We start from the raw sequence: 18,847 nt of genomic DNA, 5'->3' as shown, positions 1-18,847 counted from the left end.
GACCAGCCGTAATCTATAGATTTGGACATAGTCCACCGACTTTTACTCCACGTACCTACCGCGCCGGCAAGGAGCATGTTTTACCGCTTAGCGCTCGCAAGCTTTGACCTAACGATCTTTAGTCGAACCTTGTCTTCAAAAATATTTTTCATTTATTTCCCACTTTTTAGTTTCTATTATATTTTTAGTATTTTTTACAATTCGACAAAAATTATTGTAAAAATAATGGCAAACATTATTTATACGGCAACGCACAAAACAGATCGTTCGAACTGTCGAATATTTATAGCATCGCAGTGCGCGACTATCGAGAAGATGCATGCGAGATAAAAATTTCGCAGGGTCAGTGTATCGCGCCGAAGTCGTGCCAATCAATAGCCGAAAATAAATTGATAGTTTGTCGAGCGACGGGACGTCCCCTAATATTTCCGAATGTAATCGAGGGGGTGTGCGCGCTCTTCGAGAACCCAAGAAAAAAAAAAGGAAAAATACAGAACGACAAGGGAGGCGGGGGATGGGGAGGGGGTGGTGGAGAACGAATGAAGGAAGAGAACGAGGATGAACGTCGCCGAAAAAAAAAAAGAAAAAAACTTTGACAATGCAGTTATGGGCACACAAAGAGAGGGAGGACGAGTGGACGACGTGTTCCGGGGGTGTTTTATTGGCTGGTTTCCGTGGGGTGGAAATTTCGTATAATGTACGAGATGTTTGCGTGGACTCTTTTAACCCTCTACCCCTTCGTAGCGGCTATCGCAAGCCTCTCTTAATCGGTCCATCGATACGTAAAACTACGACCGGTGAATGGATGTCCAAATGAGATACGCGTCTATCTGAATTTTATATATTATCACTTTAATCAATAATATATCACTGGTAAATTAATTTTAATGCATTTAGATCTTTTTAGCTGAAAAAATATTGTTCTGTTTAAACCTTCTTTTTTTTATTAAGAATAAATAATATTAAGCTACATAGCTATATATGTATTATTTTTCCTATTGTATTTTGAGTCATACGTTCAACAATATTTTGCTTTGATATCTATATCTCCATACCTGTTCTCACGCTTTGCGAGTATGAACGTTGGTGATTGTTTCGATAGAATTGTGACAAACGCAGTACGATCTTCGATAACTCTTGAAATCACTAAACCAAATTTCAGCGAACCGCCATTGTTCCGGTTACCGTTGGAACCGGAAGCGATGTTCCCTTTTTATCATTTTTTTTTTAAAGGCCTACGCTCGCGGCACGTGCCGACATTATGCCAGGGTGCTAAGTCGCGTGACCGGAAGAAGCATCCTAATTGGTATCGATTCCGAGTCAACGTTGCTCTTTTCCATCCCCCGGTCACGCCGTTCAGCGGCCTTTGTTTGCATTTACTGCGTTTTACATCAACTTTAACAATCATAAAGTCATAGTTTTCATAAATATCAATGTAATATCATCACTGATCGTGCCATTTTTAATACTATCTCAAATTTAAATATTATTGCAAACCATTATTACGTAACCGTAACGAATAATTATTTTACAACAAAATATATTATCCAAACTTTCGTTACACGTCTCATAGCCTTGTTACCCGCCTGCAAGCCTTAAAAAGAAGACATCGTGAAATGCATATGCCAAAATACCGTGGAGAATAAGTCATCGACGTTAACTTATTTCGGGTTCGACGTGTTTTTGTTCAGAATCGAGTGAAAGGCGCGTTTAGTACTCGTTCGATCGGTATTCTCTCGGTATGTCCGACGGAAATCTGAATGTCCGTCCGCGTCGAGGGGTGGCAGAAGTTCGGACGAAACTTTTTCAATCCCGAAAACTTTCCGCCGCGGGCAGTTTATTGTGCTGTTAGGAGTTTCAAAGGAGTCGGACGGATGTCGAACGGTCGAATCGTCGACCGTCGTTGGCGTTGCTCGAGAGCGTTGTCGTGCAAACATTGTCGGGCGTGCCGTAGATGGATCTCGATCCGTCGCGTCCTGAGATTGTGTGTAAATTCCCCGGGATTACGAGACGAGAAAAATACGCACGGTTCGTACGTTGACAGCGGCAATTTGGGACCAGTGATTTACCGGTGACCGGCTTAAATATATCACAATTTGGAATAGTGGTTGAGAAATACGCGATGAGGAGTGACGCACCTAGTTGTAATAATTGTGTAAGATAATTGAAACACAGAGTTCTATTCTACGTTTCGCGAACGCTATTTGTCTCTGGTATCCGTTTCAACTTTCCTGAAGTTGACAGTACAAAACTTATTTCTTTTTCGCGAGAGCTTTGATCTAAATATTCTCGAAAGATGTTGCAGAAAAACGTCGTCACAACATGTTTGGCTATTTTGCAGGGGACAAACAACGAATTGCTTTCTTCGAGTTTCCTATTGTCGCAATTCACCGAAACTCGATGCTTTCCGACGCAACTTGTATACTGCAATAACAGTGGTCTTGGCGGTTTTCTTGTCGCGTTTTGGCAACGTGGCCGGGATTCATAAGGGCACACCGACTTTTCCCGTAACATCCCGCGCGATATCTCGAAACGGTAACAACCTGAGAGTGCAGAGTACGCTCTGGAAGCTTGCCAGAGAGTCGTGCATCGCCAGTCGAGATGATAAGTCTCTTTCGCGGGTAGAAAAAGTCGAGGTAGATTAATCAAAGCAGAAATTCGGAGCGGCGAGAGCGACCACCGCCGACAAAGCATATTCCCTGCTAAGAATGGATCGTTTCCGGTTCCGCTCTCTTTATGGTACATTGCGGCCCAGCGATGTATTAAGATTACTTAATCAATAAAGTACCGTACGGAAAACTGATTTGTTTTTCAGTCCCTTTCACCCTTCCCTTTCGCTCCTTCTCTTTCCACGCTATCTCTTGTTTTTGATTGCAACGTGCGTGATGTGTCAATCAATATTTAATATATAATAGTTTCTTTCGTTTTCTTCCATCTACGAAGTCCTGTATCAATTTATCTTACATCACAGTTGATATGCGATTTCCATTTATCAAAAGTTGTATAATTTTCTAAAATATCTTTTTAATAACTTTTTATGATTCAACATCAAATATTTTTTTTTAGTTTTTAACTAGAATTCTCTGTCAAACTGTAACATGTCTCTTACCACTAATCAAATCTTATAATTACTGATGAAAGAAGAACAATTTCACAAGTATATTGTTCTAAATCGCACATTTTGAAAAGCACAATTTTCGTAGGGTGTGCACTATTTGCACCCAAAGTAAATTCCGCTTTCCGCATCCTTTGGGAACGAAAAGTCGAGTCGTTTGTTTGAACGAAACGCGTGCACGAAACGATTAAACGTGGATTGAACAAACAGAACCATGGTTAAACGACAGTTAGCAGGTCGTTAGTCATAGTTAAGTGATCAAACATTGACATTCGATATGCACGGCATTTCGATTAATATCAACCAGGGGAGAAGCGGTCCTACGTAATTACTGTTTTGTCAGAAATAAGCACATCATCGTTTCGAAACATTTTTTTACGCTTTCAAAAGTCATATAATTCTTCATTTTCAATGACAAAATTTTAAATATTAATATTCCTAATATTATATATTCCTCAATTGTAAGAATTATATTTCTTCTGATTATTTTTCATCTTTCTCTCTTAATCATTAAATTTATTTTTATATTATTAAAATAATTTCTAACACGTGTGATAAAAGTTTTAACATTAATGTAAAATGTTATAAAAGCAAAAATCTTTGAATTTTTTTATCACGCTTTTCAAACAAAAAATAAAATATGTTAATAACTTCGCTTTGTAACGACCTATGTAGCCGGGGTGTTTCCAGAAAAGCTATCGCGTGATTCGCAGCGGCGATCAATGAGAATCACGCGAAGGGTATGATGCGTCATGGAAAAATATATCGATTCTCACTAGAGGTTATTTCGAGATACAACATGGCGATACAATAGATCCTTTTGCCTGCGGAATTGTGAAGAAAAATTGGAACCGTGCCGAGGAGGATGAGAGTTTTTTTTCTGGCCCTTTTAATCCCGACTACTTTGCACCAGTCTCCTTACGAAGCCCTTCGCCCTCTTAAACGTTTCCCGGTTTCGCGGCTAAATCTGCTTAAACGAGCTGCCCGTTTCAGAACGGGACAACTTTTTCTTCCACTTTCACGAGCGGTGACAGTCGTGATTTACTCAAAGTTGTATCTATCGCCCGAGGTGTCTCCGCCACGTGACTTTACAACTTAAAGATTAAATGCAGGAAATCGTTATAAGCTAAATGTGATAAACTGAATTTTAAGAACTATAAAAAATTCCACTCTTAAGTGTGTATTTTCTCACTGACAAAATTTATTAAAACGTTCAGATATCATTAGGAATTAAATTTTGTAGCGTCGTATTATAATCATTCTCATACACACGGTAATATTGAGTTTTAAGTGTCATTTGTTAGTAAGCCTATAAACCTAGACGTTATGTCAAAGATTGAATTAAATTTTTCCATTCTATTGTACTTATCGGGATTTATGAAAATTTGAAAAGCTCTTAAAGGACGGCGAGGATGATCAAGAGCCCGTGCCGGGCAATACGCACCCGGTCGGAGCACCCTAATTCCACGAGGACGTGTCGGACGACCCTCCCACGCCCCATCGGGGTTATTTCGCCCGTGACAATGGGGTGCACACGCGCTTAAACCATTAACCGATGGTTACGCCGATATATGTACAAAATCGTTCGGGAATCACCGACAATGACGGCGGTGACACGCTGTCACCATATTTCCCGCGATCCTATCGTTTCTTCCTACGTCCTAACGTACCACGAAATGTATAAAAGCACACTTGAGAGTATAATAAAACGTGTATCGCGAATAGATAATGAATCATGCGCTCTAATGTATGTCTACTGTGAATATAAAAAGATTTGCTCATTTAATTTCATGTAGAAATAAAGTGATCCTGATTTTTTATGGGCGAATTATAGATGGATTATTTCGATACACAACGGAAAAAACAATATAAAGATTTTATAGATAAAAATAAAATATTAATGTTTTTATAAATTTATAATCAATCTTTAATCCATTAAACACTGTGCACCAATATTTATTTATTAATTTTCACATAATCAGCAACTACCAAATTGTGCGCAAATTCGCGATGTTTTCCTAGGTCCCTTTAATAATAAAAAAAAAAGTATTGATCGTTTCTGAACATATCGAACCGTAGTAATCGCTTGAACGTTTGCTTCTCATCGTGGACAATAACGCGTGCAGCGAGGAGGATTTAAGAAACGACGCGTAGGAGACGCGAGCGATTATCCGGTGGGATTTTCGTCCGCTGAAAACTCCATGAAAACACGGCGCATTCATGATGGGCGTTAGCGCGTGCATTGATTTGCCGCTCAATTTCTCCCAAATATTTCTTCACGGAAATCCCGCGGTGCACCGGCTGCAGCTTTCCCCCCTCAGCTGATGGTAGTCATAAGCCAGCATTTACTCGAATTGAGACACAATGCCGCGTTTACTGTACTATGGATAAGCCTGTTAAACGTGGACACCCAGCGAATAAATACCAGCATATTCATGGAAATCAAATCTGTTGCTACGTTAGGTCACGTTTGCCCGCGATAAAATATTGCATATCAGAAATCTATTCAAATGCGCATAAAACGAAAAGAAAATTTATATTGTTGTTTAATAACGAGATGTCTAATAGCATATATATAAATTTAAAAATAATTCTGGTGAAAAATTAAAGTAATTTTTTATCTAACAAAATATAATTAGAAACATTAAAATTAATTAATAATTGACAAAATTTTAAATTTAAATATTGAATATTTGACAAATGTGTATTTAAAACGTTATTAAAGATTTCATGTAAGAAATTATGTAAAAAAAGTAAAGCCTTGTATTTGAATCGAAACTTCTTGTCTTTGAATGGTTCATAGTTCTAGGATTATTCGATATGTCGATTTTCTGAGAAAAGAAATCGTAACTTATTTGTATTGAAATTTTCTCGGACAAAACGCAACGAGTTAAATTAATTTTCATATCGGTATAAGTTCCTATTAAAAGATCCATTCTAGATAACGGAATAGCGGCACAGTATTGTACATCGAAAGGTTTCGTTCTTTCTCTCGAGTTGCATTAAAGTTAGTTATGATGTGCCAAAGTGAACGCGCGTACATTTCACGTGTGTGAGTATGCGTGCGCGTGTATGGAATATACCACCCTAGAGAGAAGGGTGGAAACAGCTCCCTGAATGCTCACCTGGGCAAAGGCGTGGCTTTCGCGACAGTGGTCGATAGCGCGGCTACTACCCCGGAAAGCACACCCCTAGGCTCAGGGGCGAAAAGAGGCGAAAAAGAGAGAAGGAGAGAGAAGAGAAAAGAAGAGAAAGAGGAGGGGAAAGAGTGAAGGAGAAGCCGGAGGACTCTCAGTTATCGACACTCTCTGACGACGACATTATTGTCAGAGCAACGTATATCTCGCCCGTTATATCAAGAATTATTTCCGGCGGCTTTTGCGCAAAATGAGAATAAACGCTGGTGAAATTTGCTAAACTGCAGACTGGGAGAGAGAGGAACTCTAGATCGCAGAATGTTCTACCATTTATTATCTACATTGTACGTAAAAATATCAAATTTTACTTGAGATACTTTTAAACTGATCATCGCTTTTGAAATATTTTTACTAATCATTTGTATGTTTCTGTATTTTCTTAATATCTTTAATATATCTTTCTTTCTTAACTTTCTTGTGCATTTAGTATTCAAAAGGAACAGAAAATAATATGAATTAATAATAAAATTCCTAATTTTAACGTTACAAAACATTCTAGATTAAAAGAACATTTATGAATCTATTGCATAAATTTTTTTAAATTTCAACTAATTCTTATTCAAGAAAGATATTTTGATTAACGCTTCGTCATAGTTTTCGACATTAATTCACAAAAACAATTAACAGCTAAAAAAGATAATATTAAGAAATAAAAAATAAAAAATGTGTAATAGAGAAAATTAAACCTTTCGTATATTTATAGAAAAAGAAAATCATTTCAAAGAAACAGTTTTTCGAGAACTGATAAAATTAAATGACATTAAGGCAATTATTATATTATTTTCGCGTGATGTTACGAGCGCAAACAAGAATTTCTAATGTCAGGTGAATGCAGCACTCTATTGCAGTTAATTAGACTTAAAGAGGTGCTTTCATCAAGAATAAGGCCGTTTAAGAACTCCTTCAGCAACAAATTATGAAAACTTCCGACAAATATGTAATAGCATGTTGCCATATATTTTGGAAATATGAAGTGCGAACCTAGATATATTGTATAATCTCTGTAGAACTTTTTGTAATTTTCATTCAGTAATACTGCCAGAAATAAATCTGACAAATCGGTAGTGATAGACGTCAATGAAAAAGGTGCATAATTACCAATCATTTACCTACAATGTTATTGAAATTGAAAATTCATATCTTTGTTATTATATTCCGTCTTTTCGAACGATCTCTGATAAGATAATAAATTACAAAAATAATTTCTTATCACACAGATGAAAATGTTCAATAAGCGCTCAGTTCAAACTGGTTACGCATCACTGAGATTTTTGTTTGTGGCAGCCTGCGAATTCGCGCTACGTTTGATGTATTATTTCGGGTAAAGAAATCAACTAAACTGACATTCGCGGCCGAATTGACGAGAATTGTAACAAATTGACTGGCGTGTCTAGATCCTGCGCGTGGCTTACAAGGGAGCGAATAAGCCCCTTAATAGATCAAGATCCGACCTAAACATCACCGTGTCAGCGTTATGCCAGCAAAGTGCTGGTTTGTGTTACCGGAAGCAACGTAATAGCCAATGTGGAAGCTCATCATATATCGAGCCATTGTCTCACGGGCCGCGTTTGCTCGCGCAAACGATCGCAGCCTTTTTTCGCACGCATTCTAGCCGTTAAAAGATCGCGAACCCAATATACGTGCAGTAAACTTGGTAAAATTGCAGAAAGTCACTCTTACATATAACAATACACGGTATTTTATCCTACATGATTTTTACTATTTTATAGTTTCATCATAAGATACACTAGTTTACGCTACACTCAGATTTTATATTTAAATGCATTACGAAAAGAATAAGAAAGAGAAAAATATTACTGAAATATTAATAAATATAAAATATTAATAAAACAATAAAAATATTAATGAAATAAGAAAGTGTCATTTTGAAGAAGTCTATGTGAATATTGACGACTTTCTTTTACATCATAGTTATTTCGTGCGTATTATCTCAATTTTATCTTTATTTTAGCAAATGTTAAATTGACCATACTATTGGTGCCAATAAAACTTTGACATTTCTCGATAAAAATTTCTACAGCGACGAGCACGCGTGATCATTTTACTTTGCTCTTTCCATAATTCTTCGAGCAGCATGAAAACATAACCAGTGCGTTTCTCATCGCTTTGACTTTTCCGCGGTAGCCAGGTAAAATTCTATGTCCTTTGACGAAGGGAGAAAGCGAGTATGACGGTAGCACGATGCACGCCCAAATGGGGGACTAACATGACCACAATTATACGCATAGGCCATGGTCCACGCTATATGGTGGGCGCGACAATTGGCCGGATGTTTCCATTGTTATGGTCGATGTGACCCGCGGCATTGTTCACCAGTTTAGGGATGACTGAAAAGCGTCGATTTCGAAAGAAATGGCCTTTAAACGCAAAGAATTTCAGCATTGACGCGCGATCAATGACACAGTTATCGATGGGCAAAGTACATAATCGTCATTATCTTCATTTCTCGCGAAATGGCTTAAAATAGAATATAAACGGTTAATGATTGTTACAAACCGGAAATACAAAATGTATATATTATTGTAATTATATTAGGAATTTTTTTTAATTCAATGGTTGAGTTAATTCATCGAAAAATTATGATTTCCTTTAATTCACGTACAAGTAAAATTTTTAGTACATAAATTCGATAATAAAGTTTATAAATATTTAAAAATATAAATGAAACAAAATAATACTAAGATGACTTCCCTCCTAAAAATAATATTCTCGACACGCAATTTAAACAGTTATACTAATGATTCTCCAAATATTGGTAACGGAAGGGTGCTCCAACCCCAAGAACAGCCCTTGAACCATCACTCCATTTTAAAGACATATTTTTAAAACGGAGTTCACTCGCGGCACGCCGCGACTTTCGTGTACGATGCGACTTTAATTTTTCCGCGACGCAAACCCGATGACGACGGCGAATCACCCGCTCGGTCGAGCAGCAAATCAGCAGCGGACGGCTTTACGTTTTCATTTGTAAAAGTGCACTCGTATCAGTCGAATCCTAGCCCCCCTCTTTCTTGATCCCGCGTGTTTCCGGTCGTATTGGCCCTCATTGGTATCACCCCTCCCCCCATGGATATTTTTTTTCCTTTGCCAGGGTAAGCTCACATAAAATTAAATTCACAAAGCGCCGCGAATTTCCGTGTTCTTATGACCGTAAGGGTCGACGCGCCATAGGCCGTCGTTTCGTTCAAGGATGGCTCGCATCCATTCAAATTTTATTTTTTAAAAACATGACTTCGATAAATAACTTTACAACGCGAAAAATTTACATAATGGAGGAATAAAAGAGCTTTCCAATTTTACTTTCTTCAAATAATAAATTATAGTTTAAAAGATAAGCGTTTCAATAATCTTATCTATCCGATTTGCGCGACACGCCATGTTAAAGATTAGATTAATATTAACAACTTATAAACAAAAATATACTTTTTGGCTTCTATTTTTTTAAATAAAGACAAACCTAACTTCTCAAACATCGATATTGATTTTTGTTTTTTTCTAAATCGAGAGAAGTTTGACACTCTCTCGCCTCGTTTTCCTTTCTCGAAATAGCAAATTCACGAGACGGGGCGGATCGGTTATAAGTGCATTCTCGACGGGACCAGAGGTGTGTACTTAGGATTCTTTTTCTCGCGTGTCTCGAATGAGAGTCGTAGCGATGATAAATCAAAATTTTCGGCCAGCTGGTGCGCATTGCCCGAGTTCGGTTGCGTGTTGCTGGCATTGTCGGCGAGGCGGTCGTTTAAATCCATTTAACGACGATGCACGGGGCATCAGAAAGGAGGGTCCTTGTCGGGGACCCCGTTTCCAGGCCCCGCGAGAGAAAGAGGCGATCCCTCTTCCGACGAGGCGTGTCCCGTGTTTCCGTCGCTTTTTCCGATCTCGTTTCGTCTCTCTCTTTCTATCCTCTCCCCTTCCCTCCCTTTTTACTTTTCGAAAGAGAGATCGATGGCCGTCGCCCATTCAAGAAATTTGTCTCTGGATGGTGTAATGGGCACAATGTGACGAGGGGCGATAGATAATGTGTGTCGATCGACGATTCATATCTGGGAAGTTTACGAGATGCGTTTCACTAAAAAGCGATCAGTGTTTCAATTATTGCAAATAATGCCAAAGGAAAAAAAAACAGTTTGCGTTGAATCTAAGAATGACCGAGAAGAGAAAGTAAATTTGCCGAAGAGAAGTACTTGAACATATATCTCAATCTCTACGTCTTAAGAGTAAAGTCGACTTCTTGTTTCACGAATCAGCCGAAAGAATCGGCGATGCTCACGAATTCCTACCTCGATAATGGGGAAACGGGCATGCCCCAGGGGTGTGTTCGACGGAAAACACCCCCTTTGCCATCGCCCGGCACCCTTTTAGCATCGGCCTCACGAGCGAGCACACCCCCGAAACGTCAGAGGCTAATTGATATAAACGCACGACGTAATATACTTGTCATATAGGCGAAACCCGAGCTAAACCATCATCCGAGTGAACGAGAACGAGTACTGGAGTAAGAGAGAAAGGAGGTATATACATATATACACGGGGGTTTGTAAGCCTTAAGCCCGGATTACGTTAGTCGATATTAGACTTGGCGGTCTGATGTCTGATCATTAACATATGAAAGGCTGATGGTCGGCCGGTGGGTCGCAACAGTAAACGCACTTAAAGTAGGTACGAGAATTGATTTCTCGTTGGCTACCAGAGAAAGTTTATTGCGCAATGTCGATGTTACGTGTAATACGTATCGTATATGCGCTAACACTAAAAAAGCATACCTATGCAGGTATAGAAGAGAATGCAGAATATTTTTAATAATTTTTGAAAAAAGCTTCACTTGTCCTAAGTTTTATATTATAATTACTATAATAACAAAATTTTTGAAATAAAATTGCTTTGTCATCATCAGAGATGCCAAATACATTGTGAAAACATAAAAACCACATTAATTTCATTTGTCTCTTTCTTCGTCAACATTGTTCTTTTTCCCTTTCCCAACCTCTGTCTAATTTCACGTTCATTCTTGACTTAAAAAAATAATATAATTAAAAAATTTTTTTAAATCGTATAGATGAATTATAGTTATTAGGAAAGTAAAAGTTTAATACGGGCACACAAATCCAGAAGATTTTCATCGTTTTAAATGCCACACGATGCATCGTTTTATGCGCTATTTATTTAGTCATGTGCACAAAACCATTTGAGATAATGTGAAAACACGAGGAAAAGAAACGCGGAAGAAAGTCATAGATGGAAGGTAAGACAGAGGCGCGATAGCATTAAATCGGATATATCGCCAATACTTAGACTCTATTTACAAGCACATTCAATAAAGCGGGATAAAACGTAACGCGATACAAAGGATCATTAAAGTTGCTATAACGAGGATCTTTATACGACTGCTTTATACGTTGGCTTCGTTGTAAAGCTCGTTACAAGCAACGTCTAACGCGTTTCAATAAATGAATCATTAACAGTAATTGTACAATTATTAATAATTTAATTATTTACATTCAATTTATTAGAGCATCTACTCGCCAAATATTTGTCTGCTGCAATTTTCAAATAGTGATCGATAGCAACACAGAAAATTAAAATTTCTTTTATCTTTTTTCTGTTAATTTTGAGTCTTGGAGATATTTCTTGATTAGTCCTCAATAAATAAATACCTCATTTGCATACATCTAATAAAAAAAAAAAGATTCTTGTTATGTGTCAAAGTAATCTTATATCTATTATGTTTTTTTAATAATATTTCTTTATCGGTGCGATGTATTCAACAATATTAAAAATGTATATAAGACCAAAACACGGTTTAAATCAGCCGCCATTTATACTGCTGTAAATGAAATAATATAGTTGTCAAATAATTGTGGATGTAATCGACTACGCCGGTCAACGGGATAATCCACGCAAGACACGTACACCGTGGCGAGTGCGGGATAACGGGGGTAAGAGCGGATATTGTCTTAGCGAGTTTTCAAGCGTCGGCAGGGGGTTCACCCTCCGCCACCATAAACGTATTCATGGCTCCGACGGGGGTTTTCATGGGGTCCCGGTTAACGTCATCGTGAAATCACCGCTGTCGATATGAAGCCTCGTCGCCTAATAAAGATTGATGAGATTTAATCAAGCGCGTGATAAAAACGTCAGTGCTTGCCGTTTAAGGATACGATACGATGTCAGCCGCCAAAGTAGAAAGAGAGGTTTAAAATCGACTGCCTGTCATCGCGCATAGACCTGCTTCTTTTCCTTTACCATTGTAATTTGTATTTGTATTTTCCTTTACCATTGTATATTTGTATTTTAAAAAAGCTCATTTAATTTCTTTTATATTATTTCTTTGTAATAATATTACAGTATGACTATATATAAATAAAAGGAATAAAATTATTTAATATTGAGTTTCCTTTAACTGAATATTTCATGTTTCTTTTTCTATTTTGGAGTAATTTGTCACGTAAAGAAACATTAAAGTTCTAAAAGATAATAAGTACATCTTTGAGAGATATAGCTACTTCTGCATTAAGGATGACGGCCTAGAAATATGCGTGGAAAGGTGCGAGTGACTCGCATCCTTTTGTTATGCGGCATCTGCTCCATTGACAATGGTAATAGGCGTGAAATTTCGAAAATCTCTGTCATTTCCGAAGTCATGATGCGCTCTGCAAAGGGCAACGGCGGCAGGGAACTGCTGACAAATTTTGTTTTATGGGTTCTGAGACCATACCAGGTGGCTCGAAAATCGTACGAAGAAACGAATAGTGTATACCACACAAAATAAACTCGATTAACATAAATTTATCGTTGACAACTTGTTAACAATAAATTAATCTCTGCTTCGCAAAAGATAAATTACGTAACAGCACTCTTTTGCAAAAACAAAACAAAATTCAATTGAACAGTAAAAAGCAGAAAATTTTGCTTCAATCTAACGTATCAAAAAAACTAAAACGCACTTTAAGTACATCTTGAAAGATTTTAGTTTTCTTTTCGCGCATTTAATATGATACGAATATTTCGTACAATTAAGTTTGTCTCAAGGGAAACGTGTGATAGGGATGTGAAAGAAGTTATTTGTGAACGAGATTCGTAATTCTTATAATATCACATAATCCGCAAAAAGCAACGAATTCGAAGCAACGAATACGCTTTCTCAGCTGTCATTTACACGTATTCGAGAGGGAAACGATAGACTACGGGAAGATCCCTCTCGTCTATCGGATGGCGCGCAAAGGGAGGCGGTGTCGCGTGAAATCGCGTCTGTCCAAAATATTTGTATTTTCCGTTCATTGTATCGGTCCGCGTGGTATTGTTGTTGGCCCATGTGGCTATGGAATCGCCGACGGCGTCACAGAATGGCCTGTGGCCACGTGAATGAATTTGATGGCTAAACGGTAGCCCACCCAAATCGCTTAAATATTTTTCAATGGCCAATTCAATATATGCACTAGCGAATCCCATGCTGAGATGTATCAACGAAGCTCGCGACGACAATTAATCATGGTGATATTGAGTGTGCTATAGATAATTGTAATCGAAATGACTGAGTATGCGTTTTGAAAAGTCCCTCCAAAAAGATATACCGTCAAACAAGTCGAGTAGATGAAAAAGCAGATTGCTTTTTACATTGTATTTAAAATGACATCTTCATCGAATAAACAATTATAAATTTTGACTTCATGCCGGTTAACCGTTAACATGCCGATTAGTAGAGTGAACCTTTCGGTAGTTGCCTTCCACTAAAGCTCCTCATATTGGTATCGTAGGAACGATAAGAGCGCATGGAAGGGACAGGGCGTTCGTTCCTGAAGGGCACGGAGACGCAGGACGAGAGGTGGGTTACTGCGCAAGAGAAATTCAGGACCGGTGGGCGCATGATCCTCCTGAGGCTCGTAAGGTGAGGAGAGCAGCTAATAAGGCGTATCAGTTACCAAGGAGACGAGGTCTCCTTAACGGCGAAGAAGAATGGCGGACGCGAGTGAGAAGAAGAGGCGGCCGAGAGAGCCCCCGGACTGGGAAACTCATAAGTTTCAATTTAGTCGGGGGATCAGCGTCCTCCGGACGGGCTTTACGGCTCGCGAAGACTGTGCGCCTCATATTGATTTCCGCGCATTTCAACATCCAGCGTGACGTGTATCCGGCGAGACCGAGAAACAAACACCGAGAAAATTGATCTCGTCTCTCGTCCAAGTCCTTTCAGCTTCCTCGTCCCGTTTCCAATGAAAGTGCAACGACGTTATATCGAACATATTCACTGTACAATATAGTTATGTAAAATATACAAAAGACACCTATCGATATCCATCGTTTATACTCCTGTTTACCGTTATTTTAACGCTCGTAATATTTTTGTGACATAAACTCGTAAAATATCGTTGATGTAAATGCGCAGCAATTCTGCTTACGTTGCGAATATTTTCGATGTAATACAGATTTAAATTTAGGTACCGACGCGTATCACGCGCGTACGATGTTTGTTGTATTACTGCAGGAATGATTCTGCGATTCAACGGAGTAGTGATTCGTCATAGTTATAATTTTAACTACGAGTCTCATTCACCGATTTTCGCATGTGGCTTTTAAAGTCTGATATCCTGTAATCTTTATAATTTCTATAAACAGCGCTGTATTTAACAATAAAATATGTATTATATGTATCTTTCTCTTTTTAACATGTATATATATATATATATATATATATATATATATATATATACACGCATAATATATATACAATATAAAAATTGTAAAAAGCATATCATAAAAATTGAAGTTTTTTAATATGACAATAATTTTCAAAAGCTACGCAGTTTTCTTAATCGGTAATTAATGAAAAAACATTTTTTTTTTTTTTTTAAGAACACCCTGTATACAAAGTAAATGCTGCGAAAGGGGATATCTAAATTTAAAACGAGACTGAAACGAATAGTCAGGAATTAGGTCAAGCGGGATCGGTAAGTTGTAACCCTAATATGTGTCAGCGCATTTACACGTGGCAGCGGCTCAAGAGATTGAATGCATCAATTACCATGAAATCTTTTCATTTCCATTCATAAATTGTATCAGGCATTACATAATTATCCTTTGCTTTAATAAATGAAATTTATATTAAAAGACAAAATAGTATTATATTATTTTAACAAAATAATATTATATTATGATAAAAATTAAGCAATTTAAGAAAATCAAAATTTCAAAAAAATAATTTTTATGTATCTCGAGTTCTTTGACTTCCATGTTTTTCCAAGACAGTAAGAGTTAAGTTCACTTAGAATTGCTTCCTAAATTATCCTACAGCTGATTTTAAAGTCTTTCTTTTCTTCCTTCCGTTTCGACAAAATTTCCAGTAGTCACGCAACAAAGATTAAATTTATTAAAATGGCAACAAAAAATTGAGTAAACGATTTCTCACTAAAATTTTACACGGCCGTAATTGTTTCGAGTATGGCGTAAGACTACTAAACGTTGTACATTTTTGAGCATTTCAATGTAATGCTCGGAAAATTTGCGCCAAACCGCATCGTCAAATAGCAGGAAAGTAAATGTAAAAGGAATTCTAAGTTTAGTTCGCGAGGTAAGCTTACCAGAACTACAATTTGTATAAAATGCAGTAATTGAACTTTCAACCAGATAATCGTTTAACACAACAGAAATGTTGTACAGAAAGCACAATTGCTTATTATTTAAATTACAATTATTTTTGTCTAACAATTAATCTTTTTATCTCCCCCTTAAAAAATATATTAAACAAAATTATATATTTTTAATTTATATTTTTAAATTTGAATATACCTGTTTAAAAGTAGAATGGCTAACATAAGTACACTACAAAGAAATAAATGTTGAAAATTTTTATTTTTAATTTTTCTAAAAACTCGCCTTTAAAATATTCAATAAATTTTTGCGATATTTTGGAAAATAAATCTAAAAGTTACATTCGACAGTTAAAAATCAATGAACAAAAATTAAATAGTAATTTTTGTATACGTTTGATAATGGCGTCTTGATAATATCTTTATGATGATCAAATGTATCTAACGGATGCACGTGGAGTGCATCGAAACAAGTCGGGGGCGCACAGTCAACACGTGGGTCACCGTAAGACTGCATCCTGGGTGTCGATCGACGTCGTGGCCGCACTGGCCGTGGCCGAATTGAAAATAAATACGGTCTTCGCCCGTCGTACCTGCGTTTCACCGGGTCCACCGGCATAAACGTGATAACAAAAATAGCGTTTAGCATTTAGCGCACCCGGTATATGTATGCTAGGAGGCCGCGCGTGAATCTGCGAATGACCGAGGTAGTGCCAAAAACGAAAAGATCACCTTTCTTCCGTCCTTGTTAGTACATTTGCATTACGCGTTTATTAGGCCTTACGCGGACGCGATCCTAAGGAAGTCCGACCGCACTTCCGGAATGCCATGGTTGCATGGTTGAAATTAGATCAACAATAGCGTATATAAATAAGACTGCACTGTCATGATATCTTATAATATTTTTACTATATATATATATCTTCTTTTAATATAAACTATAATTCTATAAAAGACTTTAAAAATTATTTTCTTTGATAACAATAATGCAATGTGTCCCTTTTTCAATTTTTATACCTATGTATTTTGATCCTTTGCAATTATTTATGCAAAACAAAGCAAAGTTAAATATATTATTCTCATTAAATCACTAGAACTAATTAAAAAGTAATTTTCTTTATTTATAATTTATTTTATTATGATTTATAAAAGAATTATATCGCATATTGTAAAAGTACAACTGTATGTATAAAAAATATAATTTATATGTTTGTATAATTTGACTTTATAATTTCCCTTCTATATTATTTTTGCAATTTTTTGCACACGTTTCTGATCAAAGTATTCTCTTTGGATGACGTAGGTTTTAAAGATCAATTGACGTCATTGCCTCCCTTGCAAACACAGATATTTACGTGGAGTCAAGTGGGAATCAATTACTCATTTTCTTAGGCGGTCCGATAAATCCTTGCACTGACATGATCTTCGACAACGTAGTTAATTTTGTTCGCTCATATCCTAATCCATTTCTGATTTTTGTCTTTTATTTGCGTAAGTTTCTAATAAACATTTTAATAAATAAAAACTCTAATCATTCAATCAAAAATACTTTTCTTTCCATTTTTGTAAATTATGTTCAATATTCGTCCCCATTGACATCCATTTCATTAGTAAGATTTCTTAAATTTGTAGTGATAAATACGCCAAAGATTTATGGTTGCTATTATTATTTATATATATCTAAATGCAAATTGATTAAAAAAAATTTTTCTACAAACTTTAAAATGGTGTTAATAATGTGATATAAACACATTACGATATATTTTGCGACGAGAATGCATTTGACAAGAGTGGCCTTCACTCAAGAATCCACGCGTCACGTACTGGCAACGTCAATCTGGCTTAACATGTGTTTCATCACCTGCCAGGTACCGCGTGCTGCTTAACGCTCCATCATCTGCTTATTTATGAATAAAAACGACTGCATGTGTTAACGTTTTTTTTTTACATAGTTTTTTACACGTCAGAAATTAAAAATAATATTATAATTAAACCCATGGTATTCATAAATCGTAAGGTACGCGTGTGTCCCCGAGATTCAAGGGGAGCAAAAATATATCAAGGGCGCTCATTGACAAGGAAACGTGAACTACGACGCGAGAACAAAATTGAGCAATCGAACGCCTTTTTTAGAATCGCATCCGCGCGTGGCTGAATCACGCGCGTATATTTAAAAAAAACGACATATGACTGCATATATTTAGAATTAGCGTAAGTCACGAGTGGTTTGGTGCAGCAGCGCGAGTACGCTACGCCGCGTCGCGTCGCGGAACCATCGTCATCGCGTGATTCACTTTCGTAAATCGGCGGCATTGACTTTCACGGCTCCGGTAACGAACGAGTATTGACACCTCGTTATAGCCGCGCCGTCGCGGAAAAATGGACCGCCAATTTAAAGTGCATTAGAGGTTGATTTGCAGTCGCTGTGCTACTCCGGAAATTGAGCGACGCCCCGTTTTTGTACTTCACGCAACGCATAAATAGAGCACGTGCACGGTAACGACGCATCTGCATTATGGTGCTGCAACTTCTCTCTCGTATTAGAATGAGTCATTGCTTAACGGAACAGAAATAATGTAGGCGGCGTTGATTTATGTCGCGAGTAAAACAAGGAACGGCTAGCGAAATTCAACGATTTCATCCAAATCAGTCAAAGAAAAGATCATGTTTTACCGTCTTTTGCAAACAACGATAATTGAATTCTAAATTCTAAAAATATTATTAAAAATAAGCTTTAAAAATTAAATAACTGCTGCACTATTTAATAATACACGCATTTCCTAAGAGGAAAGTTTCAATCCATGCGTACGTGTTATAGCCTCGTAGAAGCCATTTCTATTTTCAATTAGATAAGTGAAAGCATACGTCTAATAATTCATAACATAAATCTCTCACAAGTATGTATGTGTGTGTAATATCTATCTACACGAGGG

Source organism: Solenopsis invicta, chromosome 6 (genome assembly GCF_016802725.1).
Source record: "Solenopsis invicta isolate M01_SB chromosome 6, UNIL_Sinv_3.0, whole genome shotgun sequence".
Classification (NCBI taxonomy): Eukaryota; Metazoa; Arthropoda; class Insecta; order Hymenoptera; family Formicidae; genus Solenopsis; species Solenopsis invicta.
Note: the sequence above shows the minus strand (reverse complement) of the source record.